At 42.9% G+C, this 19,467-nt stretch overlaps 1 long non-coding RNA gene across 1 annotated transcript; it reads left to right on the plus strand.

Annotated features, from left to right (window-relative positions):
• Positions 1 to 5,987: 5,987 nt before the first annotated feature.
• On the plus strand, positions 5,988 to 18,861 carry LOC107157600. The gene is made up of 2 exons (XR_001505508.2): positions 5,988 to 6,291; positions 18,329 to 18,861. It is a non-coding gene; the product is annotated as an uncharacterized LOC107157600 (long non-coding RNA).
• Positions 18,862 to 19,467: the final 606 nt, after the last annotated feature.

Consider the following 19,467-nt stretch of genomic DNA (forward strand, 5'->3'; position numbering starts at 1 on the left):
GGTGGGCACATGGGTGCATTGAGAGAGAGAGAGAGAGAGAGAGAGAGATAGAGAGAGGTTTGCATGGAAGAGCAAGGCTAAGGTGGGGTTGTCATTAGTCTTTAGCTCCACTGCCTCCATGAGAGGGCACAGACCCAGGATGACATGGGTTCAGAGTGCAGGGCACACTTTCTAGCTATGACCAAGCAGCAATGTCCGAGAGTGAAGCTTAACACAGCAGCCTGGCCTAGACACCCCTTCCCTGTGGGACCTGGGGGACAAGGACTATGACTCATGCTTCTGGCTAGAGTTTGTGGGAGCACTAGAGCAAGGTGAGCAAGGACCCCAGAATAGGGCCCAAAGGGTGGGATCCCATGGGAATTGCACATAGCTCTTTTAAGAATTTGTGTCCCCAGAGTGCCAGTGTGAGAGACTCCTGGGAGAGGGTCTTGAGCCTTGTTCATACAGCATCAGGAATGGAGGCATCTGCAGAGCAAAAGGAGGCAGTTGCTAAGGTGGTAGCCCTGGACCACCAGCCTTGAGCAGTGCCACAGGGCCTAGGTGCACCTCCCAGCACCCAGAGGCCTCTTGGGACAGAGAAGTAATGAGGCAGTTGCTTAAAGGGGTGTCTCTGACAGCTGGAGTGCACTATGGAGAGGCTCAGCATATACCCCAAAGGACCTTAGGAAACCCCAAAGAGGGGCCCAAATGGAGGTAATGGTACTTGGTGAGCTTCAATGGTACATTCGATTTTCCCCAATAGCAGTTAAAAAATAAAGAAAATGACAGCTGTTATTTGCACATGAGAATGATTTGAGTACGGTTTGTGCCTCTGAATCTCACGTAGAATATCTGATTGCTGCCATGGCACGTTAGAAGGGAATAGTGCCTTTCTCTTGGGTCTAGGCTAATTCTTGGAGTTGGGACTCATTGTTCTTGCCGTGTTGGAGTAATTGCCACAGCAGTGAGTTGTAATAAAGTGGGCCACCCTTTGTGTTTTGCTGCTTCTGCACACACCACCCACTTGCCCTTCCATCTTCTGCCATGAGCTGAAGTAGCACAGGGCCCTTACCAGAAACAGCTGCCCAATCTCGGGCATTCCCACCTTCAGATTTGTGTGCTAAATAACCTCTCATGTCTGGTACTTTTTTTTATAGCAACAGAAAGTGGAATAAGATAACATACATTTTACCAGACCACGTCTGGATTTAAAAATGCATTGCAACTGAGGATCAGAAAAATGTTGAGGGTAATGCAACCCGGAGCTTGCTGTAAGCTGTGGTTTTTCCCAAGTTCTATGTCAGAGTGTTTTGACTTGCAGCAGGAGTCTCTACAACTCCACGTAGACCTCTCTGTTAGGAAACTGGTGCTACAGCACCAAGAAGTGTTGGGAAGGAGCTGATATTCCAGCCCCAGCAGTGATCCAATTTTGAGTGGATTGCAAATAAGCTGTTAGAGTTGGAGGCACCCGGACCTTTCTAGTCTAGTGTTTTAGGATCACCAATAAGGCAACCGTGCTTACCTGGCTTAATCTGGATTTATCCCAGGAGGATTTAAAATCAAAGTGAGGATTTCCATTCAAGTTTCCTCATTTCCTAGTCACTTCTGCGCAGACTGCTCAGGTCCGAGGCAGGACAGAGGACCTCCAATGTCCCTGTCACATCCTCTGCATCCCCAACTCCTTGCTTGCTTGTTGAAATAGCCCATTACCTTTTTTTTTTTTTAAGCAGGTTGGGCCAAAACTAGAAAGAAATATGGCAGCGACTTTAGGAACTCTCTAGCTCATGCCACCTTTGGTCCTTTTTCTTGGGGAGCCCTTTTTAGGAAAGGGAATTAATTTCCCAGGATGCAATTTTGAATCAGCCCTGGCTACTGAGAGTGGCCACTGGCCGCTGAGGGCAAGCAGCTCGTGCCAACTGAACACGGCCAGGAATGACGACTTCATAATGCTCCTGGGGAGCCCCACTAATTACCCAATGGACGATTTCAGGCCCAGTCGGTCTCTGATGAGTCCTAGATGGCAGGCAAGTGTCGAAACTTGCCCTCAGACTTGGAGGCTTCATGCAGCAAGTCAGGGGGATGACGGGGTGGATTTTCCAGTCACACTGCCAAAGGGGCGGTGGTGTCCACCCGCCGTGGTGCTGCTTCTGTGCCATACAGAGCTGTGTTCTGGCCTGCAGAGGCACAGTGAGTCTTGCTGCTTGAGGGAAAGATGGCCATAAGCAAGTCTTAACTCTCCGCATCCCATCTCTGCTTCCAGAAAGCCATAAGGCTTAAGTTCTAGGTGGAAGAATAAATCAGCAGTGGAATTCAAGTCGAGCATTTCATGTCCTTATTCCTGTGTGCCCCCCATGAACTCTTGCATCTTCTGTCAAATGTCTTCTCAGGCCCTACTGCCCCCCCCCCCAATACACATGCTTCCCAAATTGGGATGCCACCTGCTCCTTACCTACAGGAAAGGTGGCTGGTAGCATTGGCAGTGTCCTACTTGGGGGGTAGGGGTCAGAGCTCTCAAATTTTAAAAGAAAATTCACCCCCTCCCAAGAATTTTTCTCTCCTTTTTTTCTTAGCAATGCTCAATTATAAGATACACTGTTTTTTAACTACAGTGTTGAAACTGAGCAGTAGGTCTCCAGAATTTGCTCATCCAACTGGCAACTGCAAACCCTTTGACCAACATTCTCACCCACCCCCCGCCATGCCTACCCCTAGTCCCTGGCAACCACTGCTTCTGTGAGTTCAAAGTTTTCAGAATTCCCCCAGGAATTATGTTCTGGGACTACAATATTTTAAAATACTCTAAAAATATAACTATTTGTTAATCCAGGGCACTCATCTGAGCGCCCAGTCTTGGAGGTTGAGTAAGAATTCCCAGGGGGCATCTAAGGGTAGCGTGGAGTGTACCTAAGACAACAGCCAACCGTGTCCACGTTGGGACAGTCGTAGAATGGGACTGTTTCAAGCATTTGGTTGAAAGTGTTTGATTTTGCTGTCTCTCTCTTCCTCATCCACCTTTTTTCTTGCCTTAGGTGAGGGAACGACGACGGGGGACAGCATAGTCACTTACGCACACGTTGGCCGATTGTCCAGGCAAACGTTTTACTATTTTGTGATGGGTTTCACAAAAGAGGAATGAACGGTCAATTTCTGAAATGTTTCCAGAGGTCCTCTAAAGAGAACCAACTTAATTCGAGTTAGAGGATAGTTTTGATAAATACAGAAAATAATGGATAGCAAAACTCCACTATTCCTGGCCTTTTCCTCATGCACACAGTGTGGTTTTTAAAACTGGAAAGTACTGGTTTCTAAATATTAGTTTGCTAGGGTCACTGTTACAAGTGCTTTAGACTGGATGGCTTAAACAGCAGAAATTTCTCATCTTATCATTCTGAAGCCAGAAGTTGGAGATCCAAGTGTCACCCTCGTTGGTTCCTTTGGGGGCTGGGGCGAGAACCTGTTCCAGCTTTTCCCCTTAGCTCATAGATGGCCATCTTTTTGCATCCCTACATGGTTGTCCCTCTGAGGGTTCCTATGTCCAAATTTCTTCTAATAAGAGCACCAGTCATTTTGGGTTAGCACTCACCCTAATGACCTCCCATAACTTTATAATTATGTGCCTCTGTAAAGACCTTCTCAACACATAAGGTCACATTTTTAGGTCCTGGGGGTTAGAACTTCATGTGAACTTGGCCTGGTGAAATAATCCAACCCAGAAGAGTTTCCCTATGACATGCAAGGTCAGTAGGCAGCTGGGATGTAGATTTAGGGGTGGGCTGTGCTCAGCATGCTAAAGACTCTGGGTCAGTCCCCAACCTGAAGAACAAAGATAAAAACAAGTCAGTCTGTAGGACAGCATTCTCTGCCATCTGTACCCGATAAACACCCCTGGCAAAGTAACAGGATTCTAGAATTCCTCCTTCTCTGGAGGTTTGGATTTAAATGGATGAGGTTGTAAGGCTACGTGGGTTCATCCCCTGAGTGTTTATTTGGTAAGGACATTGTAAGATAAACAACCTTCTTACTGATTGTTTTCATATTTCTATTAATAACCTTTTCCCTTTCTTTGATAAAAAAAGGCCACTTCCTGCCCTATATCCTTTCATGGTTAGGGACATCTTTCATGATTAGTGACATCTCTCTCGACTCAGTTTCTTTTTCCACATATTCCACATATTCTTCCTCCTTCAGGGCAGCCAAGATTCTCAGAGTCTGCAGAATTCTTCCTTTCTTTATGCCTTTGCATTTAGCATTTAAGACATATAACTAGATTTTTCTCTATTCTGCACAATTCAGTCCTTTCTTGGCTGCCAGTTTCATGTTGTGTATGGATTAGGTGCAACCATTACATAGACTCTGATTTTCACCTGTCCCTTTAAAAGTCACTTGTCTCCAGTTATATCATAAACTGCTTATATATGTGTCCCCTCCAGTCCAAGGACGGTGGTAAACAAAGAGTAGGTGTTCAATAAATACTTGTGATTGGCTGTTCTCATTTTTTCAGGATTCCTAGTGCCTGTTTGTCAAAGAACTAGAAAGTGGTAAAATAGATATTACTCAATGTTGCAATGGGGGGGAAAGACCTCAGCACAGAGCTGGGCTCCACTCCAAGTACAATAAGGAAAAGTGAGAATCTACAGCCAAGGAGCAGGACGGGGGTCAGTGGATGGAAAATTCCTGAGCAGAAGCGTCAAGCGGGATTCTTGACAAAGACGGGCCCAGTGACCAGACATCACCTTGTGGGGAGGGGTCGGGGGTGGGAGGTGAGGAGTTGGATGGGATAACAAGGGAGAGCAGATGCTGATGACAATGGGTACTGGTTAAATCGCCATCGTGACGTTCATCGGGCTCTCGTCGGACATGACCAAGGTCAAGACCTAGTCAGCACTGAGGAAACCCCTCTAAAGTCTGGTCAAGGGAGACAAGCTTCATCACACTACCTCTTTGCCACTTGAGGGGTAGAAGCGTCAGAATGCAAGAAGGATAGTCTGTCTCCCCGTGCTCTTTTGGGAGGTACGACCAGAGAGGCCTTCAGAACCAGCAGGAGGAATCCCTGCTGTAGACTTCATATTCTGGAGGACTCCAAGTGTTGTACACACACACACACAAACAAGAACATGCAGGCACAGACACACCTGCAGACACACACAAATACATACGTACACATACCTTTCCAAACACACAGAGACACATATATGTGCATACAAACATACAGATGCACACATATGCCCCACTTACAAACATACACACACGAACACAAGTACACACATTCATTAAAGAATATCTAGAATCCTGCATCTAGTAACAATACTTCTCACTTGAGGTTGTTATTTTTTGTAGTAGGTTTACCAAATCATGATAAATTATAATAACTTTTTAAAGTTTTCTCTTTTCTTTTAGTTCTTGATGGACCTTTATTTTATTTCTATGTGGTGCTGAGAATCCCACCCAGTGCCTCACACATGCTAGGCAAGCGCTCTGTCACTGAGCTACAGCCCCAGCCCCATGACAAATCTGACTAGGAAGAGATGTGATCCTACAGTGGTAACGCCCACTCTCCACTAACACGGGAGACTGCTGCCGTGAGGTTTTCTCCCCACTCCTTTCTCGATTGGGATGCACATAGTTGTATTCAAGTATCAAACAGGATAATGAGTCTGGTATATGATGGACAGTTCTAGGACAAAATTTCTCATCTCGACCATCAAATCCTCTTGGATTCACTTCGATATCTGTCTTGATCCTTTCTGCAGCGTTTCATCTTACGGCTTGTTACGGCTTGGAGATGACATGTCCTCCCCAGAGCTTCTGTGTTGACGTGGGGAGATTTGGGGGTACACGATGGCAGTAGGAGAGCTGTGGTCTAATCAGTCCGTCCTAGTTTGAATGGACTGACTGGGTGGTGACCGTGGGCGGGTGGGGTGTGGCTAGAGGAGGTGGGTCACTGGAGACGTGCCCTGGAGGGGCTCCTGTTTCCTGTGGCCCCTGTCCCTCTCCCTCTTCCAGGTGGCCAAGAACTGAGCAGCCCTCCTTCACCAAGCCCTTCCACCCTGATGTTCTGCCTCACCTTGGGCCTAGAGCAAGGGAGTCAGCCCACCGTGGATTAAACCTCCAAACCATGAGCCCAAATACACTTTTCCTCCTCTGCGTTGTCCTTGTTCATGGTGAAACAAAGATGACTGTACAAACAAGCCCACCTGGCGCCTCCTCAAGGTCGTCATCGTCTCTGGCCTCGACTCTGTGTCAGCCCTTAGTGCATCTCCGCTGTGGCCTCATGCAGGTCGTTCTGCACTGGGTCGCCACAGTGATCGGCATGTAAGTGTTGACGTTGCTTCCCCACCTAAAACCTTCCAGCAACTTCCATTGCACCACACCTACAACTGAAATCCCTTCCTATGGCAACGGACTGTCCTGATGGAACCCTGGCCTCCTTCACCAGTGTCATATGGGGCTACAGTCCCCCAAACACTGGAGTCAGCCCTAGGACCTTTACAACACCCGACATGCTAAGCTTCTCAGCCTCAGGACTTTGGGACTCACTCATCCTGTTATACCCACCTGTCCATCTGACCAGCTTCTTCTCATGCTCCAGTGTCTGTTGAAGGCTCATTTCCCCAGAGGTGCCTCCCCTGACCACCCCATCTCAAACGCAGCCCGTCTCACTAATTCCTGACCTCCCACTGCCCAGTCAATGTCTTCCTAGCCGTCAGTGCTACCTGACATTGTCTATGCGCCCCCTTCCTAGTGACCTCTTATTACCACAACTAGAGTGGGAGGTCCTCAGGACATTCCTGTTGAATAGATATCTTCAGGGGAATAAAGGACCTTTATTTCGATCTTACGGCAAATGTAAAGAAAAGTCGCACAGATGTGTGCAAATCTTACTGTACATCTCCATGGATTAGATAAAGAAGATTTCTTTCTGTTCCCTATTTTCCCTACCCCAGTATCTCCTCTTACCTTTAAGGAGTAAGGTTTTGACATTGTTGATGGAACTTACTAGGTTCTTCTCACATCTTTATCTTAGCTCAGGAGCCCTCCCCTAGATGCACCTTGTCTGCTTTTTTTTTTTTAAAGAGAGAGAGAAAGAATTTTTTATATTTATTTTTTAGTTTTCGGTGGGCACAACATCTTTGTTTGTATGTGGTGCTGAGGATCGAACCCGGGCCGCACGCATGCCAGGCGAGCGCGCTACCGCTTGAGCCACATCCCCAGCCCAACACCTTGTCTGCTTTTTGTAGAAGGGACTTTCCTATCTCGTTCCCCACTGCAGAGTGCTCTGCTGCTGAGTTGCAGAAACATTTTAGCTCACAGATGTCCACTTTTTAAACAGTGCTGTCTCTGCTTCTTTGAAAAATGCCAGCCATTTAATCATGCCTTCTGCTTCAAGTTCACCGTGACGATGGCTAATAAGCTTGGGATTGTTCTATCTCCATCGCTCTGTGCTGGGAGAGCCTCTGTGGGCTCATGTAAGCCAAACAAAGACTTCTCGCTATTCCTTGACTTTTCTCTTTCATCTCTCCAGTCTTTTTACTTGGCTCTGATTAGTGCATCTGGAATTTGAAGACCAAATGCAACAGAGACACACAGAGAGTCACAGAGCTGGCATAGACCAGCAGAGGTGGGCTGATATTTTCTCTTGGAAGATAAACTCAAAGAAAGAAAAAAAAATGGATTTTATCATCTACCATGGTCCATAGTAAACACAGAAAACCGCCCTCTGCTCAGTGGGCAGCTCATTCACATTCATTCACTTTTCCAACAAAGTCCCTGATCAGCGTCAGCGCTGCCCAGGTGCTACTCACCTGTGTGGCCCAGCATGCAGAGTTGAATAGCTATTCTTTTCTATATGCTTATTTCATGCTTTTAGAAATAAAATCATCATCTTGAGTGTAGCAGAAGTTGTCAGAATCAAAATGTAATCGGTTATGTCAACTTTAACAACAATAACCAAAAACAACTAAGTCGGAGAGATTACAAAGGAAGGATTTTTACTCATGGCTACCCTTTAGCTACTACCACAAAGGACTGTGAGAGCACCACCTTGCACAGAGCCCACTGCGACCTTATACAAAGAGCACTTGTACGAGGACAGCTGCCAGGCAATATCTGCTCAACCCTGGACGGAGGCTACTCTTGCTATTGGTCATCATGGCCCAACCTTATTATTGCAAAATATCTGATGTAATCATCCTATTTCTATATTTTTTATTTGGCTAGGGTCTCCTTATGTTGCCCAATCTAGCTTTGAACTCAAGATACTTCTGCCTCAGCAATCCAAATATCATCCTTTTCTTTAAAAAATCTTCCCCTTGTCACCGGGTATCGAGGTGCACACCTGTAATCCCTCCCAGCTACTCAGGAGGCTGAAGCAGGAGGATCATAAATTAGAGGCCAGCCTGGGCAACTTAGCAAGATCATGTCTCAAAGTAAAAATAAACTGAGCTGGGGATTTAGCTCAGGGATAAAGTGTACCTGGGTTAGATCCCTGATACCATGAAAAACAAAGCAAAGTAAAACAAAACCAAACGAAAACAAAACTTCCCCTTGCCTCAGCCTCTTGAATACACTCATGGTTTCCTAGGGTATGTGTGAATCTCTGCTTCATTCACTGCAAAAAGATTTCCAAATAAACATTAGTTTTTGGAGAAGCTATTTCTATTTATTTATTTATTTTAATTTAGGTCAATAGTGTGATAGACTGAGAAAAGTCCACCAATTCCTGTCTTCCTTTTTCCTTTGGCTGTAGACTCCCAGAGTCCCTGTGGACACGTGATGATTCTCAACCTCCACCGTTAGCGTAGCTGTGTGAGTAGGGCATCAAGAAGTGAGCAGAGCCTTGTGCATGACACAGAAAGTCGCTAAAAGCAGAGAGTGGGGTGTGCCCCTCCTCCTTTCCTCTCCTTTCTTGCTGAATGAAGAAATGCAGACGTGGTAGTCAGTGCTGAGAAGGCATTTGGACCATGGGTGGAAGTGAGGTGCACGAGATAATAGAAAACCAAGACTTTTAACAGGTTTTCTTTGAAGACAGACATCAGATGATACCATGTGTGGTGGTTAATCTGAATCGTCAACTTGAATGAAGAGTAAAAGGCTCCTGGCTGGGTCTGTGAGGACGTTTCTGGGAATGATTGGCAGGTGGGATGGCAGACTGAGGGGAAACCCACCTTAAATGTGGGCAGCACTGTCCACGGTCCCATAGGTCAGGGACCTGGATGGAAGAAGAAGATGGAAGAACAGGAAAGATGATGCAGATCCGAGCTCCGTTCTCCCTGAGAAGGTGCTTTGATTCTGCCAGGGTCCCCCCAGGTCATCACAGTCCAGCTCCTTCACCCTTCCAACGTGACTTCTGACTGGTGACTGTCCGGGGGGTTTCCAGGCCTTTGATCCTGGACTGGGGCTGCGTCATCGATCTCTCTCCTTCTGAGGCTTCAGCTTGTTGGACTATGCAGCTCTCCAGCCTGCTAATGTCCACTGTAGGACTATCCAGATTCCAGTCGTTGAAACCAATTGAATAAATCCCCTTTTTATAACCAGACCTACCTGTATAGACTGCTGGCTCTGTTCGTCTAGAGAACTCGGACTAATACACCATGGTAACTGTTTTAGTCAGATTTCCTGCTGCTGTGACTACAACATCTGACCAGAATGATTTTAGAGGAGGGACTGTTTACTTGGGGCCCATGGCTTCAGAGACCTCAATCCATAGACAGCTGGCTCCATTCCTCTGGGCTCAAGAGGAGGCAGAACATCATGGCGGAGGAGTGTAGGGGAGGGAAGTGGCTCACATGATGATCAGCAGGAGAGAGAGAGAGAGAGAGATCTCCACTGGCCAGATACAAAATATGTACCCCAAAAGCACGCCCCGCCTCCTCCAGCCACACCCTACCTGCCTTCAGGAACCACTCAGTTAATCTCTATTAGGGGATTAATTCACTGATTGGATCAAGGCCGCCATAATCCAGTCATGGGGGACACCTCACATCCAGATGATGATGACTGATCTAGAAGGGGCGACAGTTTCTGACCCATGGTGCCTATAGAGAGTGGTTTTCTTGGGAGGAGAGTGCTCATCCCTGCAGAGTCAAGACGCACTCAGGAATTGGGTGCGCCACATACAGGGGGGCTGCGCTGATGGGATTGTGTCTGTATTCTGAGCAGTCAGCCTCCTAGGGCGCCTCACCACCCTCCTCAGTCAGGCATGTGATTCCTCCAAATTCTCCTCCTCCTACTTCCAGGGATGAGTCAAGAGTGTTGTTCTTTGGAGAAACTAAGCAGGAAAGAAATGCTGGATGTGGGAAACCAAATGAATTCCAGCATGGAGCAGAAGATATGTGAAAATCAAGGAAATGTCTATAAGAGAACAATTGGGCGTAAGACTTTTTTCTCTCTTTTTCTCTCTCAGAAGACCCTCGGCAGAGTGTGCATGACAGGTTGTGTCTTCTAGGTCATCTGTAAGAGACACATTTGGTTGCATAGAAACAAGCAGGTTGATAATAAAAGGATGGTATGATATCTACCTGGCAGAGAGAAGCGAAAAAGAACTATGTTGGCTCTGCTAATATCAGACAAATAGATTTTGAACAAAGAAATATCGCCAGAGAAGAGAGGGCCATTTCATAATAATAAAAGGGTAAATATATCAGAAAGATGTAGTGGGTGTAAGTGCACCCAACAGCAGGCTCTCAAAACACAGTAAGTAAGAACTGATAAAACCAAGAGGAGAATGAGACATTTGGACAATTGTAATTGAAGGCTTTCTCAGTAATCGATAAAACAATATTCAGAAAGTCAGGAAGGGTATAGAAGACCTGAACGATACTATCAACCACTGGAACTAATTGACATAAAGAAGTACCCTTCTATCCTTGACTTCACATTCCATGGCTTCAGATACCCACAGTCAACTGTTCGATGAAAGAACATTCCTTGCAATTTCCAGCATCTGGCGGCGGGCAGCCTTCCTTGGCTTCTGGTTACACTGGCTGGCCTTCAACTTTATATCACCTTCTCTTCTTCTCCCTCTGCCATTCTCTTAGAAGAACATCCATACTGCATTTTCCAGAATAATCCCAAGATCCTTCATGTAATCACATCTGTGAAGAGCATATTATGTAAGTCAGTTTTCTGTTGCTGTGACAAATACCTAAGATAAATGAACTTAAAGAGAGAAAAGGTTTATTTTGGTTTGTGATTCCAGTCCACAGTCGCTTGGCCTTGTTACTTTGGGCCTGTACACAGTATATCACAGCAGAAGCTTCTGGAAAAGGAGACTGTTCACCTCATGGAGGCCAGAAAGCAAATAGAGGGAGGAGGTGGGAGTCTAGTATCCCCTTCAAGGACATGTCCCTAGTGACCTCCACTTCCGCCCACTAGGACCCACCTCCTAAGTATTTCCCAATAGTGCCATGGATGGGCCACCAAGTCTTCAGCATGTAGGTCTTTGGGGGACCCTTATCAAATCATGGCACATACAGTGTGCTATTTATAGGTCCCAAGGATTGGGACATGAACATCCTTTGGGAGATAATTGTTTTTTAGTGTATTATACAAGTGCCCATAAATTTTAAAAGGTTAAAGTAATACAAAGTGTGTTCTATGACTAAAACAGTATAAATTAGCAATCAACTAGATAAATAAATATGGAAATTTATCACATATTTGGAAACCAAACCACAAGCTTCTTAATATTCATAAATCAAAGAAATCACCCACAAAATTAAAAATGTCTCAAACTGAAAAGGAAAGCCCAACTTTTCAAAACTTAGAGGATGCAGAAAAAAGACATCTTAGAGAAATAAAAATGAATATGTTTAAACTCCTGTATTTGAAAAGAAAAAGGTTCTAAAAAAAGGATTACTTAAGCTTTCTCATCAAGAAGCTCTAAAAAGAAGAGTGAATTAAAACAAGAGTAAAGAGAAGGAAGGAAATAATAAAAATCAAGGCAAAAATCAAGGAAAGAAATGAAAGATCATGACAGAAAATCAAACAACAAAAATGTGTGTTGGAAAGATCAACAAAATACATACACTTAGGGAAACTGATTAAGAAAAAAAAGAAGGGAAGACACCAATTGCAAACTTTTGAATATATTTATTCTTTCTAGTTGTTTTTTTTCCTCTTCTTTTTTTTTTCAGGGGGGTGGGTTAGGGAAAGAATTTCTACACAGGCCATCATACACCTGCCATTAGAACAGCTTTCCAGACTTATTTTGTGGCCTAGAACTTCATAATTATCATACTGAATAGAAGGGATGGGATACGACATTCTTGCTCTGCTCTGTCTTAGGGAAAAGTAGTCAGCTTTTTACCAGTAAATACAATACTAGTGTTAGGGTTTTTGCTCATGTCTCTATCAAGTTGAGGAAGTTTCCCTTTATTCCTAGTTTCCTAAGAATTTTTATCATAATTGGTTGTTGAATTAGGTAAAAATATTTTTCAACATCAATTGACATAGTCCTATGATTTTTCTTCTTTAGCTTGTTCACATGGTGGATTGCACTGATTGCTTTTCAAATATTGAGCCAGACTGGCGTATCTGGAATAAATCTCAGATGAGCTCTGCCTGCTGGTACTTGAGAATTTTTTGTCTGTTTATGAGGGATAGAGCTCTGTAGTTTTCTCTTTCCTTGAACTGTCTTTGTTTAGTTTTGGTATCAGGGCAATACTGTCTTCGTGGAATAAAGTGAGAACTATTTCCTCTTCTATTTTCTGGAACGTGTTGTATAGAATGGGCTTATGCAATGTTTGGTTGAATGTTCTCCAGAAAAAAAAACAACTAGTGCTGGAGACTCTTTTTCCAGGAGATTTTAAATGATCAACTTCCTCTGAAATGATAAAGCTTATCAGATTATCTTCTTTGTACTCAGTGAGCTGTAGTGCTTTGTACTTTTCAAGGTCCTTTCACATAAGTTGCCAATATTATACATGTAGTTATTCGGGGTTTTTGTTTTGTTTTGTTTTTTTACATAGTCATTCTCTTCCGAAGCCCACAGTTTGTATGGCGCTATTCCCAATCCTGATATTAGCAACTTCTAAACTTCTCTCATCTGTTTTATCAGTCTTGCAATAAGTTGTCAATTTTATTAAACCTTTTCCAAGAACTAATTTTTATTCCTAGTGTTTTCCTACTTTTAAGTTTGGTTTCTACTCTTTTCTAATATTTTATTCTGTTGGCTTTGGATTTGTTTTTCTTTGTCTGGAGTCTTCACTAAGGAACTTGGTTATTGATTTCTAACGTAAACTTTTAGCATTTTACATTTCTCTCTTGGCACCATGTGATTCCATCCAACCTGTTGTGAAATGTTTTATTTTCATTTTCGTTCACTTTTTATTGCCTGGAGACTCCTCTTTGACCTATGGCTTACGTAGAAGTGTGTCATTTAATTTCCATGCCTTTAGAGATTTTTCCTGTTTTCTTTCTTTTTTTTTTTTAATTTCTACTTTGATTCCATTGTAGGAAGAGGAAATACTCTGTATGATTATAATTATTTTGGATTTGTTGAGACTTGTTTTGTAGTTCAGGATGTGGTCTTGGTGAATGGTCTATAGACATCTGAAAATCAGAAAAGCATGCATTCTGCTGTAGGCGGGTGAGTAGTCTGTATGTGTCAATCAGATCCTATGGCTGATATCATTCTATATTCTTCCTGGTTGTTTTCTCTAGAAGTGCCATCAGCTGTTGGTAAGAAGGAAATGCGGAAGTCTCCAAGTGCAAGGTTTTTACTTGTTTCTTTCATCTTCAGTTCCATTGGTTTTTGCATCATACATTTTGAGGCCATATTGTTTGGTGGTATACTTTGGATCTGTAATGAGCCCCACCCCTTAAAAGCTCGAAATTTGAAAGCACGTTCTTGTTGCAGCAAGATTCTGAAGTGGGACTTTTAGACAATGATTGGATCATGGGAGCTCTGAATCCATCATTTAATTAATTAATCAATCCATTAATAGCTTAGTGGTGGTAACTGTAGGCAAAGGAGGCATGGCTGGAGGAATAGGTCACTGGGGGCATGCCCTTGGGGACTATATCTGTCCCTGGTCCCTTCCTGTTACACTCTCTCACTGTCTCTCTGCTTTCTGGCTGCCATAGGCTGAAAATATCTCCTCTCCACCATAATGTTTCTGCCTTGGGTTCTGCTGACCGTGAACTGAACTTTGAAACCATGGTCCCAAATAAACCTTTTCTCCTCTAAGTTGTTCTCATCAGGTGTTTCGGTCACAGTGAGACACGACTGACTAACGTATTTGGTGGGTATTGTTATATAATTTTCCTCTACATCTCTAGAAATTCAATCTGATATTCATATAACCCCTCGTGTCTTTAAAAATGTGAACGTGAGATGTCATTTTTCTTCCACTGACTTTAAACCTCCTATATTAAGCATGAGATGAATATTACGTAAATAGACGTGATTTTGCACCTCCAGTGAGTGTGCACACTTCACCTTCTTTCAAGTCCCCTTGTTTTCCCATCTAAGTTGGATGGTCTAGACTATCAAATGGTATTATAATTCTGTTTCCATCATCAAGACGATTTATAACACTGAAGAGGAGTCGACTCTCTTTTATGTGCCGATTTTCTCCTGGTCTTTCTTCCTTTCTGATCCTCCAGGTTCCTCATTTTACCATTGCCTTTCTGTGTGAGAACTTCCACTAGCCTTCTTAAGGGTGGCCTCCTGGTTGGTTCACCTGACTGACGCGTGGGACTCCCACTCAGTTCGGAGAAGAAGTTAGTCTGTCCAGGCTGCCCTGGGTTACGAGGCTGGGGTTGGGGGATCCCAGGCCTGGGTTATTGTTTTAGTCAACATTTTTGCTGCTGTGACTTAAAGACCCAACCAGAACAATTGTAGAGGAGAAAAAAATCATTTGAGGGCTCATTGTTTCAGAGGTCTTAGTCCATAGAAGGCCGGCCCCATTCCTTGAGGCTCAAGGTGAGGCAGGACATCATGGCGGGAGGGTGTAGCAGAGGGAACCAGCTCACACGGTGATCAGGAAGCAGAGAGGGAAGTCTCCACGTGTTTGTTTATGTTTTGTTTCATTTTTTAAAGTACTAGGTATTGAACCCAGGGGTGCTCCACATCCTTAGCCATATATATATATATATATAATTTTGAGGTGGGTCTCACTAAGTGACCCAAGTTGGCTCCAAACATGTGATCCTCCTGCCTCAGCCTCCGGAATGACATGAGTAGGTTCCACCACCTTTCTATCTGGAAATAAATGGCTCTCTTTTAAGCCCCTTTAGCAGATTTCTTTTTGTGTCTCATTAGCCAGACCTGTGCCACGTGATACCCTTAGGCCTCAGAAAGTCTAGAAAAGGACAGGGTCAGGTTCATTGCTACCCATAGTCAAATCGGATTCAAAGTAGAAAGAAAGAAGCATAGAAGGACCCTTGGGTGGGCAACTACTCAAGTACTGCACACCTTTGCCTGTTGTTCTACTGGGTTCTTTGCGTTTTCCTTCTTCAGCATTTCTCTACATATTCAGATTCTAACATACTGTAAGTTCAGCACATGAAGTTGTCTTCTCTAAGTGAAAGGTTCCTTTTGTGTTTTACTTGGTAACATTTTTTCCGTTAGTTTTTACGTTGTAGATCCAAAAACCAAGCAGACAACTCTCCTTTGGTGGGGATTGCTTGTTTTTTTTTTTTTTTTCACAGAAACCCCACATTTCACGTGATATGGAGCTGATCCTCCAGAGAAGCTGCATGCTCATTTCTTCAGGCCAGTTCTTGTCCCAGGACAGAGTTGTGAGTGTTTGCCCACGTGGAGTCTCATGGCCTGAGTGTAGCATAAACTCCTCTCCATGTGGCTCTGGGTTGATGTTCTAATGCCTAATGAAAGATATCTTTCTATCCAGATATTGATTGGAAGAAGCCTCTTGGTCATTACCTTGGCCAGTGGTATGATTCTTTTTTACTCTGTCTTAACAGAGAGTCTAAACTTCTCAAAATCCCCAATTTATGCCAAGATCTAAGCTTTGGGCCCAAAGCCTCATTTCTTGTCTTTGACTGTTTGAACTCTAACTTGATCTGATACCATTTTTTTCCCCGCAAGATGCTATAGCCAGACCTTGCATGGAAACGCTCCAGATCTCCTTTCAATCTTTGTTTCTGACATTTTCTTTCCTGTGAAATAAAGTGTACATTTAAACACTTTTATTTTTGCTCAGTTCTATTCAGCATTCTCATATTTGAAATGGGAAAAAGGTTTCATATGTCTTCAGGCATCACACTCATGGAAGAGGAAGCCCCATGAATGTTTTAATGGCTGTCCTAGCACAACTGGATGCCTGTGAACACGACTAAGAGATGTGGCCACTTCACATCAAGGGATGATTTAATTTGGAGTCTCCAAATACTTTCTATAGTTGTACACAGAGATGATATTTTTCTACTGAAATGAAAATTAATAGTGGCACAATGTTCAAGATTAAGCTTTGAACATGATATCATTGTTCAACAAAGATGATGAATTAAAATGAAGGGATGAAGGGGAGAATTTTTGCTCAGATGCCTTAATATTCCTCCTATGTTCCTTTTTTTTTGGGGGGGGGGTACCAGCAATTGAACTGGAAGTGTTCAACCACTGAGCCACATCCCCAACCCTTTACTTATTTTTAATTTTTTAAAATTCTAATTTGTTATATATGACAGCAGAATATATTACAATTCATATTTCACGTATAGAGCACAATTTTTCATATTACTGGTTGTACACAAAGGAGAGTCACAGCATTCATGTCTTCATACATGTACTTAGGGTAATGATGTCCATCTCATTCCACCATCTTTCCTGCCCCCATGCCCCCTCCCTTCCCATCCCACCCCTTTTCCCTATCTGGAGTTTGTCTAACCCTCCCATGCTCCACCGGCAACCCATTATGAATCAGCCTCCTTATATCATAGAAAACATTCGGCATTTGGTGTTTTGGGATTGGCTAACTTTACTCAGCATTATATTCTCCAACTCCATCCATTTACATGTAAATGCCATGATTTTATTCTCTTTTAATGCTGAACAATATTTGATTGTGTGTGTGTGTGTGTGTGTGTGTAATTTTCTTTTACCATTCATCTACTAAAGGGCATCTGGGTTGGTTCCACAATTCAGCTATTGTGAATTGTGCTGCTATGAACATTGATGTGGCTGTGTCTCTGTAGTATGCTGTTTTTAAGTCCTTTGGGTATAGATCCAGGAGTGGGATAGGTGGGTCAAATGGTGGTTCCATTCCCAGTTTTCCAAGGAATCTCCATACTGCTTTCCAGATTGGCTGCACCCATTTGCAGTCCCACCAGCAGTGTATGAGTGTGCCTTTCCCCCCACATCTTCACCAACACTTATTGTTGTTTGTATTCTTGAAAGCTGCCATTCTGACTGGAGTGAGATGAAATCTTAGTACTTTTGATTTGCATTTCTCTAATTGCTAGAGATGTTGAACATTTTTTTCATATATTTGTTGATTGATTGTATATCATCTTCTGAAAAGTGTTTGTTCTGTTCCTTGGCCCATTTTTTGATTGGGTTATTTGTTGGATTTTTTTTTTTTTGGTGTTTATATTTTTTAGTTCTTTATATATCCTAGAGATTAGTGCTCTATCTTATGTGCGTGTGGTAAAAATTTGCTCCCAAAATGTAGGCTCTCTATTCACCTCACTGCTTGTGTCTTTTGCTGAGAAGAAGTTTTTTAGTTTGAATTCATTCCATTTATTGATTCTTGATTTTAATTCTTGTGCTTATTAAGGAAGTTGGAGCCTAATGCAACATGATGGAGATTTGGGCCTACTTTTTCTTCCATTATACACAGTGTCTCTGGTTTAATTTCTAGGTCCTGGATTCACTTTGAGTTGAGCTTTGTGCATGGTGAGAGATAGGGATTTAATTTTATTCTGTTGTATATCGATTTCCAGTTTTCCCAATACCATTTCTTAAAGAAGCTTTCTTTTCTCCAATGTATGTTTTTTCCAGCCCTTTATTTTTGAAACAGCATTTTGCTAAGTTGTTTAGAACCTCACTAAGTTGCTGAGGCTGGCTTTGAACTAACAATCCTCCTGCCTCAGCCTCCCCAGCTCCTGGGATTATAGTCATGTGCTGCTACACCCAGCTTTCCTCCTAGTTCTGCTATATACATGAGTAGCCTAGGCAAGGACGGGAGGAGGAAGGGACACCAACTTGGAGATTGAATTACATAGCTCTTACAAGAGGAGGGTTTAGATAAAAGACATTTGCTTAGGATCACTGAAAAGATTATATCAGATTCATATATTTGAGTTCTTTCGGTAATTTTTAAAGCAATAGGGAAGAGTTAAATCAAACATCAATTATCTACATTTCAAATATCTGTTTATATTGCAGGAGGAGTTCAAACAGACTCATTGAATGACCTGGATGCTTTGAATATAAATTGAAGAAATGACGTTGTGATTCCTCAGTCTGAAGAAATACAATTATCATCGCTACTAGCCTTGAATTAAGCATTTCTTTATAGATGAATACACTCTTTGAAATAGAAGAATCTTCTGTGAATCATTTAATCCCCTCTCCACAAAGAGGCACTCTTTGCATAAATAATTTTGAGCATTCAGGCTGGCTATCTTCTGCAGTGCTGTTGCCTCCAATAAATCCTTCCTGCATTGGATGTATCTGGTTCTAAATTCATCCCAGGGAAAAACAGTAGGAAAGAGCCACACATTTTTCTTGGGTATTCCTGTCTGGAAAATTGAATGAAGGTCCCCCTGTTGCTCACCTGCCTTTCTCTTTTATTATCTTGGGCTAAATACACTAGTGCTAGTAAATGCTCTTCCGAAAATTTTATTGTGGTACTTGTCAATTTCTATGGTGAAATACGTAGTTACCATGGCTCCAGAAATAAACCTAACATCACTGAATATGGAGTTGGGAAGAGATCTGTAGTATCACACCAGTTTATAGGATTTATACTACACAGATACAACAGACATAAATAATTTCAAGAACACAGGCAACAGTAAAATGTACTAAAGTAACTAGGAAGTGATGAGCTTTGAGCACTTGTTATCATTCTTGATAAAGTATCATATTTAATTATAATTTTGCAAAAGTTATTTTAATGATGCCTTTGTTTAACAACAGATGACTTTGTGAAGAGACTTTTTGTTAAAGTCTATGATATTTATTTGAATCTGGGTGGATGCCAACTGCTTTCCCTTCATTGTTAGCAGTGGACACCATCAGCTTCCTATGTTTCTGTCTCTTCTTCTCGGTCCCCACCCCCTGAGTACACTTTTAAACTAGAGTTCAGCCTCTTTAACTTGTTCCTTGTTTAGCTCTTTACCAAAATATATTGTTACAAAAGGTTTCCTGCAAATCCCCACAGACAAGTAGTAGCAAACAGAGGAAGATAGTGTTATTAGGAAGGCACAATCGTTACAATAAACTATGCAAACAGAACAAAGGACAGCAGACACACAGAAGGCTTTTCACAGAATCCATCGCGCCTTTGTGGTAAAACTTCT

Source organism: Marmota marmota, unplaced genomic scaffold, assembly GCF_001458135.2.
Source record: "Marmota marmota marmota unplaced genomic scaffold, marMar, whole genome shotgun sequence".
Classification (NCBI taxonomy): Eukaryota; Metazoa; Chordata; class Mammalia; order Rodentia; family Sciuridae; genus Marmota; species Marmota marmota.